The 13,815-nt window shown below is 39.4% G+C and overlaps 2 pseudogenes; one reads left to right on the forward strand and one right to left on the reverse strand.

The window, feature by feature from the left end:
* Positions 1–8,336: 8,336 nt before the first annotated feature.
* LOC116753912 lies at positions 8,337–12,243 on the forward strand (annotated as a pseudogene).
* A 354-nt stretch (positions 12,244–12,597) lies between these two features.
* Positions 12,598–13,599, reverse strand: LOC116753913 (annotated as a pseudogene).
* Positions 13,600–13,815: the final 216 nt, after the last annotated feature.

Genomic DNA, 13,815 nt, shown 5'->3' on the forward strand with positions numbered 1-13,815 from the left:
ATCTTAAAACATGCAGAAAATTAGAAATATAAAAATAGGTGACAAAGACAAAATATACAATTTTATTTATTTATTCTTAACATCTTTATTGGAGTATAATTGTTTTACAATGGTGTGTTAGTTTCTGCTTTATAACAAAATAAATCAGCTATACATATACATATATCCCCATATCTCCCCTTGAGTCTTCCTCCCACCCTCCTATCCCACCCCTCTAGGTGGTCACAAAGCACGGAGCTGATCTCCCTCTGCTATGAGGCTGCTTCCCACGAGCTATCTGTTTTACATTTGGTAGTGTATACATGTCCATGCCACTCTCTCACTTTGTCCCAGCTTACCCTTCCCCCTCCCTGTGTCCTCAAGTCCATTCTCTACGTCTGAATCTTTATTCCTGTCCTGCCCCTAGGTTTTTCAGAACAATTTTTTTTATATCCCATATATATGTGTTAGCATATGGTATTTGTTTTTCTCTTTCTGACTTCACTCTGTATGACAGTCTCTAGGTCCATCCACCTCACTACAAATAACTCAATTTCGTTTCTTTTTATGGCTGAATAATATTCCACTGTATATATGTGCCACATCTTCTTAATCCATTCATCTGTTGATGGACACTTAGGTTGCTTCCATGTCCTGGCTACTGTAAATAGAGCTGCAGTGAACATTGTGGTACATGACTCTTTTTGAATTACGGTTTTCTCAGGGTATATGCCCAGTAGTGGGATTGCTGGGTCATATGGTAGTTCTATTTTTAGTTTTTAAGGAACCTCCATACTGTTCTCATAGTGGCTGTATCAACTTACATTCCCACCAACAGTGCAAGAGGGTTCCCTTTTCTCCACACTCTCTCCAGCAGTTATTGTTTGTAAATTTTTGATGATGGCCATTCTGACTGGTGTGAGGTGATATCTCATTGTACTTTTTTTTTTTTTTGCGGTACGCGGGCCTCTCACTGCTGTGGCTTCTCCCATTGCGGAGCACAGGCTCCGGACGCGCAGGCCCAGCGGCCATGGCCCACGGGCCCAGCTGCTCCACGGCATGTGGGATCTTCCCAGACCGGGGCACGAACTCATGTCCCCTGCATTGGCAGGCGGACTCCCAACCACTGCGCCACCAGGGAAGCCCTTATTGTACTTTTGATTTGCATTTCTCTAATGATTAGTGATGCTGAGCATCCTTTCATGTGTTTGTTGGCCATCTGTATATCTTCTTTGGAGAAATGTCTATTTAGGTCTTCTGCCCATTTTTTGATTGGGTTGTTTTTTTTGATATTGAGCTGCATGAGCTGCTTGTAAGTTCTGGAGATTAATCCTTTGTCAGTTGCTTCATTTGCAAATATTTTCTCCCATTCTGAGGGTTGTCTTTTGGTCTTGTTTATGGTTTCCTTTGCTGTGCAAAAGCTTTGAAGTTTCATTAGGTCCCATTTGTTTATTTTTGTTTTTATTTCCATTTCTCTAGGAGTTGGGTCAAAAAGGATCTTGCTGTGATTTATGTCATAGAGTGTTCTGCCTATGTTTTCCTCTAAGAGTTTGATAGTTTCTGGCCTTACATTTAGGTCTTTGATCCATTTTGAGTTTATTTTTGTGTATGGTGTTAGGGAGTGTTCTAATTTCATTCTTTTACATGTAGCTGCCCAGTTTTCCCAGCACCACTTATTGAAGAGGCTGTCTTTTCTCCATTGTATATTCTTGCCTCCTTTATCAAGAATAAGGTGACCATATGCACGTGGGTTTATCTCTGTGCTTTCTATCCTGTTCCACTGATCTATATTTGTTTTTGTGCCAGTACCATATTGTCTTGATTACTGTAGCTTTGTAGTATAGTCTGAAGTCAGGCAGCCTGATTCCTCCAGCCCCAGTTTTCTTTCTCAAGATTGCTTTGGCAATATCCTATTTTAAATGATTATAGTGGTACAAAAATATTTTTCCTCTCAGTACAAATATGAATAGTAAGAATATAGTTTGTGAGAATGATGTGATTGAATGTTATATTTAATTAAATCTTCATGGATATTAGTCCCTAGTGACTGAAAAAGTGCTAATATCAGGAAAAGAAGTATCAGCTCTGTCATTTTCTTATTGCTCCCTTCTTCATACTTGCCTTATCAGGATTATATACAATTTTATTGAAGGGATATTTTTATGCTACTTACCTATTTTTTAAGGGTTAGTACAGTTTACATAAAATAATATTATCTATGAATACATTTAAGTGGGGACAGAAATGTTTCAATACTTAGCAAAATGCTATAAAAGACCAAAATGTAAAAATGACATCTTCAACACATCAAGATGCTCTGGAGATATTAGGAATGTGGAACCATATGAGAATCTGACCTGCAGAGTTGTTGAAGGTGTCAGCAGTGATCTATACATTAAAGAGTATAAAAGACTAATTGTTTCTCATTTTAGGTAAAATTAAATATAAATAGAATGTGTTTCCCCACTCCAGTCAGTGTTGTTTATATTTGACTTGGAGACCATTGCTCTCCTAGGCATAAATATTCCTCTTCCTGCCCTTCTGTCATGGCATACTTTATTATTAATATATTAAACTAACACTAAAAAGAAGCAGGTAATTCTTCCACACGAAATAACATTACCGCAACATAGATCTTTGGAATGTAAATCTCAGAAAATAACATTGGAAATGCACGTACAAGTTGATCTTGTGAGCCTTCATGCAGATTTAATTCTGTGATTATAAGTGGAAATATCTTATATTATAGCTGGAGGAAAGATCAACCTAACCCCAATAGGTGAACACAAAATCTACTGAACTGCGCAACTATTGAAAATAATGATCTGAAATGTATTTTCTTTCCAGTAAAAATGAAAGTTATTTAGGGAAGTAAAATATAAAACTGCCTGTAATTTTTCCACCATATTCATATTTTCCTAGAGCTTCAAACGGTAGCATTTATAGGGCTTCCTGGTGACTCCTTCAAGTTGGCTCATGATTGCTACATGAAACTGCACTTAAAACAACGTCTATTATTTAAGGCAATATAATTTGGGGCAAATATTTTTAACTTCCCTAGACCTTGATTTCCTAGCCAGTAAGATAGGAATACAAAAAAGAAGCTATTCACACCAAGTATGAACTAAGAGAGATAACACGTATAAATAACCTGGCACAGTTCCTGAACTCTAACTGCCTTGTCTTCTTGAAGGTTCTGACACTATCTGTGTCTGTTTTGGGTCTGTTTGCCATAGACCTGTTTTTTGTCCTTTCCCTGCTCTGCTCTGTGTGGCAGGATGCTGACCTTTGCATGCTGTTTCTCAGGCTCCTGTATCACCAAGTATCCAGCAGCGTCTAGTCAATGGGAGACACTCTGGGAAGATTGGAAGGTGGAAGAAGGAAGACTCAACCCCTCCCTATGCCTCAGGCTGTGGGATCCTGCAATTACCACAGCTCTTTCAATGGCCTCAAGTACCCCCTGGACAGGCTTCTCTGGTTCCAGCTGCTGCTGTGTGAATCCAACCCATGGGCTCCAGTAGCCTACTTCCCACTGTCCTCTGACCTTGGGGCGGCAGTAGCTTTCTGTAGCTGCTAATCAGAGTTGCCTCCTGTGTTGCATTTAGCTTCTCTGCTCTCTTATCATTGGTGTAAGAAAATCCTTAGGTTGAAGTCCCTCTTTCTTAAAATCTCAAATACTTTCTGCTTTCAAGTTAGTCCTAGTATTAGTTTTCTATTGCTATATGCCAAATCACTCAAATTCAGCAGCTTAAAAGAACATCCATTTATTATCTTACGGTTAGTCAAAATTCCATGTGGGCTCAACTGGGTTCCCTGCTTATGATCCCACAGGGCTGAAACCAAGGTGCTGGGGCTGGGGTCTTATCTGGATGCTCTGGGAAGAATCTGCTTCCAAATTTATTTCATATCCTTGGCAGAATTCAGTCACTCACAGTTATAGATCTTCCTTTCATTGTCATCTGGGGCTGCTCTCAGTCTTGGCTTCCCTCACCACCTGGGCCCTCCATCTCAAGGATGGAAAATGTTAGTTCTTCACATCCAATTCCTCTCATACTCTGGAAACATCTGAGGTCCTCCTTGCCCATAGCTGGAGAAAATTATCCTCCCTTAAAGGGCTTATGTGATTAAATTAAGTCCACTGGAATAATCTTTCTATTTTAAGGTCAACTGATTAGTAACATTAATTGCATCTGCAAAATTCCTTTTGCCTCATAAGGTAATTTAATCAGGGAAACAACACTGGGGAAAAGGACATCATAGAATTCTGCCTTCCACAGACCTTAAGTGATCCATCACTTCGGGCGTTTGCCAGGTTTGTGTCCTTGAGCCAATAATTTAACCTCCAAGGGCCTTAGATTCTTCATTATAAAATGTTTATAAATAAGAGAGACAATCTGATTGCTGACGTCTGGTTCTACAATACTATTGCCAACATTATTTGGGCCAGCAGGAAAAGTAATGTAGGGCTTGCTATCTTCTCTTGTGTCCCTTTCAAGGAGAAGCATTTTGATTTCATTTTGAAAAGAGGAGAATTTTGTTCTACTAGAAACAGTTCTTAGGTATGGTCACAATGGAAAATGTTTATATTTAAATTGTATTAACTTCCATATTTACAAGTGAGTTGCTCCTTCTTCTTTTGGTGTTGTCAGTGCTGCTGGAAGTTCTGACATGAATCATTCAGCCCCCCATGTCAGCCTTTGGGGTGGTGCTTTGATGTGATGGTGAACTGGAGACTATAGAAGGGCGGATCTCAGGGGAATGGTTAGAGAAGACTCAGTCTCAGATGACAGTGCCAGCCCTGGGGATCTCAGGCGTGCCACATAACATCTCTGAACTTCAGCTGTATCATTTGTAAAATGAAGAAATTCGAATTGGGGGGTCTTAGGGTCCTGTAAGTTTCAACAATGAATGATCTTCCTCCATCTTAAATCCTTGGCTGTAATAAAACATAGTGACCATAGGTATAATGAAATAAGTTTATTAAATTCTCAGGTAAAAAGAAAGCTGACTACTTTAAGCAGAATCATTTGGAAAATTATTATTTTTTAAATGAGCTGATTTATTTATTTCATTTATTTATTTTGGTTGTACCAGGTCTTAGTTGCGGCAGGCAGGCTCCTTAGTTGTGGCTCCCGGGCTCCTTAGTCGCAGCTCACCAGCTCCTTAGTTGCGGCACGTGTGCTCTTTAGTTGTGGCATGCATGTGGGATCTAGTTCCCTGACCAGGGATTGAATCCTCATCCCCTGCACTGGAAGGCGGATTCTTAACCACTGTGCCACCAGGGAAGTCCCTGGAAAATTATTTTTATTAAATAATTTCAGTGTATAGTTTTGGATGCTATCATTCTTTTTTTTTTCATAGATCTAGTCTTTCTAGATTTTAAAAAAACATATAGTAACACACCACCAAATGGTAGTCATGTAATGCCCTCTTCTGGCTAAAGATCAAAGTGTAACCTTTCTCTGCTATGGCAGTATCTGAAAATTTGCATGTTCTTAGTTATTTTCTATACATTTACTTTTGAGTATCTGTTTCAACAATTTTTAGTCTGTTTAGTCCTTACTAACTTGAAAAATAAATGTTTTGTTAATAATGTATGCATTTACCTGCTTAGCAACTCAATTTAATACACATAGGCAACCTAAAATAATTTCTTAAAAATCTTGGACTATAATCTGTCTAGTTGGGATATCTTTACTGAAAAAATTAATCAACTTAACCAGACCCACATTTTACATTGCATTCCTAAAAGACAAAGTCATAGACAACTTCTAAAAACAACATGATATTTTTATAATTAAGTTTTTCAATATATTTGAGTTTCTGCCTCTAGATTTGTGTGGGAGTTAGCTAAATGATTTGTGCTGCTCCCTAATCAAGGCAAACTCTCTGTGATATTATTGTACCATTACTTTTCTTACAGCTTTCACTATCTAAAAAGTGACTATCAACCCTTAGGGCCACATCAGAATCACCTGGAGGTATGAGGGGGAGACTGAATTTTCTCCACTGATGAAATGTGTGGTAGTCTTCAGAAGTGTTGGGACACTTTTAAAGCATATATATATAAATATAAATATATGTAATTTAGTAACTAAATGTGGGCTTTTGAGGGTGAAAGAATCATTAACAATTATACCAGGATATTAGCCTAAACTAGGGCTATTGAAGGTGAGGCAGAAGTGGGGTCACTGTATTTATATTTTTAAATTATCAGTTGGAATAATAGCAAGCTGAGAATCGTTGCTGAAATTCTGTTTTTACTTTTATTTTCAATGGTGTTCCTCATCTTCAATTTACAATTTCTGTTGTACGGCAAGTAGAAAGCATATTAAACACTATATTCTCCTTGGAGCCAGATGGCCTAGTTTCAAACTCTGACAAATTTCTTAATTTTTCTGTGCCTTCATTTCCCCAACTGTATGTGGGAAAAATAATAATACTTACCTTATATGGTTGTTACAAGGATTAGAGAGTTGACAATCAGTAAATATGTGGTTAACATTTAGAATAGTACCTGGAGCAGAGTAAACCCTATTATTAATAATAAACGTATTAGTATCTATGAATGAATGATAATACATTTGAATTTTTTTAAAGTATGAGCTTTTCAGGTTTGCATTTATTTCAGGAAAGCACTTTGATAGGCAGCCTCTAAGACGGCCCCCAGTGATCCCTGCCAGCTGGTATTCACGTTGCAGTGTAATTCCCTCCCCTTGAGTGCACACTGGACCCATTTCTAATGAATAGAAAAAACAGTGAAAGCGGTGGGATGTCTCTTCTGAGATTAGGTCACAAAAAGACTGTGACTTGCATTTTGCTCTTGCTCTCACTGTTTCTCCTCCTCTCTTGGATCTTCTGCCCTGAGAGAGAAACAAGATGGCACATTGTGCGCAGCCACATGGAGAGGCCCACGTGGTAAGGAATTGCCTCTGGCCAAAAGTCAGCGAGGACCTGAGGCCTGACAATAGCCATTTCCAGTAGCAAAGTGTAATTTACAGATAGTAAAGAATCAAAATAAATAGTAGGAAAATGTGATTTCTTCAGTTTCCTTACCCCCCGCCAAAAAACTAAATACTCCATCTTTGTCCATAAATAAATCATCAGAATTTCCAAATTAAGAATAGCTCAGGTTGTGTTTTGAAATGAGGTGATATTTAATTATAAATACAGCCTTGATAGGAATTCAAGTATGGAAATTAAACTGAATGCATTTGGAGACTAAGCATATAATCCTACAGTTTCATGTCAATTTTACCACTTGATGGAGCTATAATGCCAGATAACACTTCAAACACTGTAGTGTTTACAAGGAAGCAATCTTTTTGAGAAATATAGATAGAATGTATAATCCTAGTCATTAGTTGTAAGTGTTCATTCTAATCATTACTCTTCATCCTTGACAAGCAACTTCTGTAACGTGTCAAAGAGAAAACTTTATATAATCCCGGGCTGTTAGTAGCAGATAACTTGCTTATTTTTAATTTAGAAAATTTGAGGAGGGTATTCCTTGGAACATACTTAAATATTTGTACTAGGAAAGATATAATCTAATAAAAATTTAAAGATGGACATTAGTTCTTCTAAATGTCATTGTTTGGAGATTACCTGAGAAGGAAAAGTGAACCTTCTTGGAAAGCCAGGCTTATGGAAGATTCCTGAGTCAGGCAGTGGTAGAGGAAGACTGATATTTGCAAAGAAGAAAGAAGACAAAGTGTGGAAGTGTTGGTCATAAGCAAACATAAAAGATGCACAAAAGATCCATAATCTAATCCTTATAGCCTCTTTTCCCTATTCTATTTTATTCAGTAAATGCAGGTTTGAAATCCTTTATCTGAAAACTTTGGGGCTGACAACACTTTAGAATTAAAAGCTTTTCATATTTTAAAAAAGGAACAGTATTTATACCATATAGTACATGACATTTCCAGCCGTGTCTGAGGTGTCGCTCTTAAATAAACATGCAGTCTCAGGCTAGGTTCTACAGGAATCAGACTTTGAGACAGAGGTTCAGGAAAGGACATTTATCATTCCTTGGCGTGACCCAGACCACCATCCTTGAGGTTTCTGAGCCCCAGGTCACCACGCTTTTCTCAGAAAAATATTACAAAACTTTTCCACTAACCACCAAAACTTGGGAAGGGGACACCAAGAGGTACCCCAATGATCATCTGAATGTCAGATATATTGTTCCCTGCCCCCTTTCTATCACTTCTACTGGTGAAAAACGGTCAATTACTCCTACCAGTGTGCTAACTCCACTCACATTCTGGTCATTTGCAAGAGGAGCATGACGTGTCTAGGAGGCAACCCCTAGCTGATAGTTCAGTAAGGGCTCTTGCTGTGTCCTAGTGGAAATGTTTCTTTTTGATGGAAGAGCGCCCAGAGTGGCAGGGATGGGAAGCAAAAATTTGCCAGGTGAGTCACTGAGAGTGATGATAAGTGGGGTTAATCCTGCTTCTGCACTTTGGTTTCTGGACTTATACATTCTACTTACTGGAGACACACCATCATATAAAGGCCTTTGAATTAAAGTGGACACTAAGTCCTGAAGGAATGGAGACCTTCAGCTTAGCCTTCAGCAGGCTATTCCATTTCTGTATCTGGCCAGAAGCTTCTGGATGGCACTGTGTGTAATATGTCTGGTGAATCATGTCATGGGCCATCTACAAACCCCCTTTTCTATAGAATGGTTCCTTTGATCTGACATAATATTACATGGAGTCTTGTCGTGATGAATCATGTTTTATAGACCCTAGGACAATGGTGCTAGGGTCTAGGACAATGGTGCTAGACCCTAGGCATCATGGGTAGGAAAAACGATTCCATAACTGTAATATGTGCCTGTTCTTATCAAAATGAATCACTATACCTTACAAGACAGAAGGAGTCCAATGTATTCAGCTGGCCTCCCGTGACCAGTTGGTGCCATGTGAACAGATCAGCAATGGTCTCTATTGCTAGCACATTGGACATTTTGTGGCTTTGGCAAGTAGGAGCCCATATGGTTGCATAGCCTCCAACTCTGTCATCATGGAAACTTCTTTTCTGTGTCCACTGTGTCAGCACCAGGGTGGCTGATGCCAGAGGCTGGCTTGTGTAAACTGGACAATTCAGTTTTATTTACCAGGATGTTTAGTTCTGCTTTCATGGTGGAGATCTCTGGTGGGCATTAACATGTGATATGAACATCTCCACAATGAGTTACCATTCTCAGATGTCCAATCCCATGTCTCTACCCAGAACTCTTTGAAACTGGTCTTTCAACACTTCTCTTTCCAGTCCCCTGATCAGCCAAGCCACTTCCCACTGTGCATTATTCCATACATATTCTAAGCTTGCACCACTTCTCTGTCCACACAAAATGGATGAGCAGGGTACTGTCTGAACCTCTCCTCATTGAGATGACTTCATATCATCTCTGTCTTACCCTGAATGAAGCTATAGTGCTGTTGCCACCTATTTCTGTCTTGTACCCACATCCCCAGCTTACCCATTCATGAAACCAAACCCCTTCATAAGCTGTTTGTAAAGGATCTTCGTTGCAGCCATAGATGTGAGCTGAGGAAGAGGCACTGGTGCGACAGTGATAGATGCCATGAGGGTCATTATGATCAGTTGCACCCGCCAGGCTTTTGATGGTTAAGCAACACCACTGGCCTTTATTGTTTGGGGACTTTATTCATTTCTACTGTTACCAGTGAGCTTAGTCTTATAGCACGTTCTCCTGCCCCAGCCCGCAGAAAAGAGCCACCACCTGCGTTCTTAGTAATGTGGGTGCTCTTCTCACCATTGTAATCCTTATTGTATTGGAAAATCACATGACATCTGGGCTCTTTAATTCATTAGCTTTATTAATAATAATTAAAACTATACTATCGTCATGTCAGTTCAAGTAAATTTCTGCTGCCAAATGAATTTGCAAAAAAAAATAACGGTTGGATGTCAGAAATCTTTGGATTTCGGATTATGGATAAGAGATTGTCAGATGGACAGAGAAAGTAGCAGAGACTCCTCTCTATGGGATTCTTATGACAACCTTTTATAAGCAAGATGTCACAGTCCTGTACCAAGAGACAGCAATGTATCAGTGCTACTTTTTGTTCTCCACATGTGCCCATTCTCCTGTGTCCATCCACATGCCTCTACCTGAGACCTCCTTGAACCTGATCTTTTAATCTTTCTCTTTCCAGGCTCCTGATCAGCCAAGCCATTTGCCATTGCCCATGATTCCACATATGTAGTAAGCTTGGGCTTAGATATGTAGTGGGTGGTAATTCTGGAACATAGGGGAAGGGATGGAAGCAGAGTAGAGACTGGAGTCTCATGTCACAGCAGATCACACACCTGTGACTTGGGACCAATATGGGACAGGAGGAGTAACACAACCACAGCAGTAAGTTAGAGGGAAGACTGAGAAAATCCTCTGTACCTGGTGGCCACTAGCTAACAACACAAATAATGGTTATAATGAAATAAAACCAAACATGAATTTGAGTTTCATTATTTTGGAATGCTTATCAAAGATGTGGTAGAAAAAAATTCCTAACAACTCTTCAGTGTTCATATTTGTAGATTGTTGTCACCTTAAACTCAGTTTACTTAAAATCAAAGAAAACAAACTTTGAGAAAAACAATGAGGCAGCATGCTAACATTTATGTTTCTAGCACTGATATATTTTTCTTAGTCTTAAATTTTGGAATCATCTGTAACTCATATCTCTTTAGATGCTACATTGAACCAATTCCTATCATTCTTCCCTTAAAAGGCATTTGATACTTATTCATTATGTTTTGTTTCCATCTCCTGCTTCTGACTGCAGAAACTTGTCTCACTTTTTGATTATGAACTGATATCTTAATTGAGCCTTCCCTATCTAATCAACTCTGCCTACCACTGCTAAATTAGTTTTCCTGAAAATCTATTTTCAGTACCTCATTTTTGGTCAAAAACTATTAAAAATACAAATAAAAGTTGTTTGTTAAATACCTTTAAAGAATTTTAAAAAGAAAGCCCCAAACTGAGAAAGTATTTTAGCAACACGTTTGAGGATGAGTGTTGAAACTAGGTACTATATATAAGGGATGCTTCCAACTTAGCAAAAGACAAAGTCTCCAAAGAAAAATGGGAAAACATCGTGATAATTCACAAGTGAAGAAATATAAACCGACAATACACATGAAAAAAATGTGCAAGTTGACAATAATAAAAATACAAATCAAAATACAACTCACCTTTCTGCACTACCCATAGAGGGGTCCATACAGCATTGTTCTGGGTTCCTATCATAAGGTAAATGGAAATTTTCACCATGTTCTGAGCCCTTGATATTCTGCTAATGAGGGAGGAGGATGTCCACAAATTCCTTGCAGCAGGAACCCACTTAGGTGGCAACAACCTTGACTTCCAAATGGAACAGTACATCTACAAAAAAAAAAAAAAAAAAAAAAAAGCAGTGGCATCTACATCATAAATATGAAGAGAAACTGGGAAAAGCTTAGAAGCCTTTGCTGGCAGCTTGTGCCATTGAAAACTCAGCTGATATCGTTATCATATCCTCCAAGATTACTGGTGATAGAGCTGTGCTGAAGTTTGCTGCTGTCACTGGAACCACTCCTACTGCTGGCCGCTTAACTCCTGGAATATTCACCAACCAAATCCAGGCAGCCTTCTGGGGGTCATGATTTCTGGTGGTTACTGATCCGAGGGTTGACCACCAGCCTCTCTCACAGAGGCATCTTATGTTAACCCGCCTATAGTCGCTCAGTATAACACAGACTGTCCTCTGCACTACGTGAAGGCTCTAGCAGGAAGGACAGAGACCATCCCCTCTAACAACAAAGGGGCTCACTTAGTGAGTCTGATGTGGTAGATGCTGGCCAAGGAAGCTCTGCACATACGTGGCACCTTCTCCTGACCCATGGGAGGTCACACCTAATCTCTACTCCTTCAGAGGTCTGAAATAGACTGAAAAGGAAGATCAGGCTGCTTAAAAAGCTGTAACCAAGGAGGAATTTCAGGATGAATGAACTGCTCCAGCTCCCAAATTTACTGCTACTCAATCCCAGGTCCCAGGCTGGTCTGAAGGTTGGCAGGTGCTCTCTGTGCTATCCGGCAGTTCCCTACTGAAGAATGGAGAGCTCAGTCTGCCACTGGAAGAGTGGTCTGTAGCTCCCACTGCTTGGGCCACTGACTGGATAGTGAATGGAAGCAGGTATTGCAAGAAAAGAAGTTCCCAGAGCATGATCAAGCTTCATTTTTAGCACAGGATAACCTTCCATTTCATGGCACACATATTACATTGTTAAAAAATAACAACCTGGCCTACTTGATTAAAACCATGGGAAAATGACCATGTTTATGGGGAGCAGCAACTTACCAAAAGCACCCTGCGGGCAACACACTAACCATTTTGGTGGGGGAAGGGGTACAGTTTCAAAGTCTGACCCATAAGGCATAGGGACAAGTTGTCAAATCTTTAACTTTTTAGGTGCATCTGGAATTTATACAAAACATTAAAAATGTACATTCCCCTCTCTGTGTTTAATGTACTCTAATGATGATCAATTTGGGGGAGAGGTCCTCCTTTCAAATCACAAGTAGGATCATTTCCAAATTCAAAGAAACAGCCATCCTCTTCTGTGTCTTAACTTCAGGTGACCTGCTGAACCAGGAAGTGTTTTCCTTTCCTGTCAGTGCAGCTTCTCAGTCTCCTGTTGCTTCTGCTATTCAGACCTCTTTAATGTGAATGTCAATTGTTTACTGCCAAATGTAGTGTCTGATACACTCAATGTCCCATTTTCTGATTCAAGTTTCAAATGACCTTCAAGGGTTTTATTCATCTGCTTCTGGTTGGTGGCAGTCTCTGAAGCTTCCGAGTTCTTCTCCTGCTTTGATCACATATAACTGGGGCTTGAGGACCAACTGCTGGTTCTCCTTGTGTCTCTCCTACTGCTTCCGCCTGGTAGAGAAGTCTGTGCTACTTCCTGACCTCTTCAACCCCATATTTTTTATCATCTGAACTCAAAATTTTCTGCATCACTTGGTTTTCCTTCCAGTTCTTTCTCTTCCCCTTTTTCATGAAGAATCTAAGAATCTTAGTTGCTTCTTGCTTTTTTCACTAATTTTTGAAACAGGTGAATTCAAAAGCCTAAATTCTTCACTCTCTTGGTCTCCTTGAAAGTCAGCGTTCTCAAATGTAACTTTAAAGCCATCGCTGGTAAGAAAGAATATTAGGAAGGCTCTTAACTTTCTTCTTCTATGTAGATTTTTGCTTCTCTTCCTCTTCCTCAGTTAAGTGCTAGCCCTTTGTTAACTTTTGGCAAATTCTTTAATTGGACTCTATGCACGAGTTTCTTCTATCTTCTGTTGGATCTTATATTTCCCATATGCTTCATAAGCAAATGGATTTTTCATGCATTTCATGAGTCTTATGATAGATAGAGTCTTATAGCCATGAAAAATCCAGGAATATATGCCCGGAGAAAAAATGGTTCAATAATATGTGTGAGCCCTATATTTTCAGGGGCTTTCTTGGTGGCAAATTTTTAATCATCATAAACTGTTCTTTCTGTATCCTCTCCTAATTCTTCTGTCATTTTGTCTAAGAAGGAACACATAACCTGGGAACAGAACCCAAAACTAGATTACTGGTTTATTATAAAGGGATATAACTCTGGAACAGCCAGATGGAAGAGAGGCATAGGTCGAGGTAATGGGAAAGGGCATGGAGCTTTCATACCATCTCCTAGGGCACCCCTTTCCCTGAATCTCCATGCTCACCAACCTGGAAGCTCCAAGGGTAGCATATTTTTGTGAACCAAAACATGAAAAAT

This window comes from Phocoena sinus, chromosome 5 (genome assembly GCF_008692025.1).
Source record: "Phocoena sinus isolate mPhoSin1 chromosome 5, mPhoSin1.pri, whole genome shotgun sequence".
NCBI classification, from domain to species: Eukaryota; Metazoa; Chordata; class Mammalia; order Artiodactyla; family Phocoenidae; genus Phocoena; species Phocoena sinus.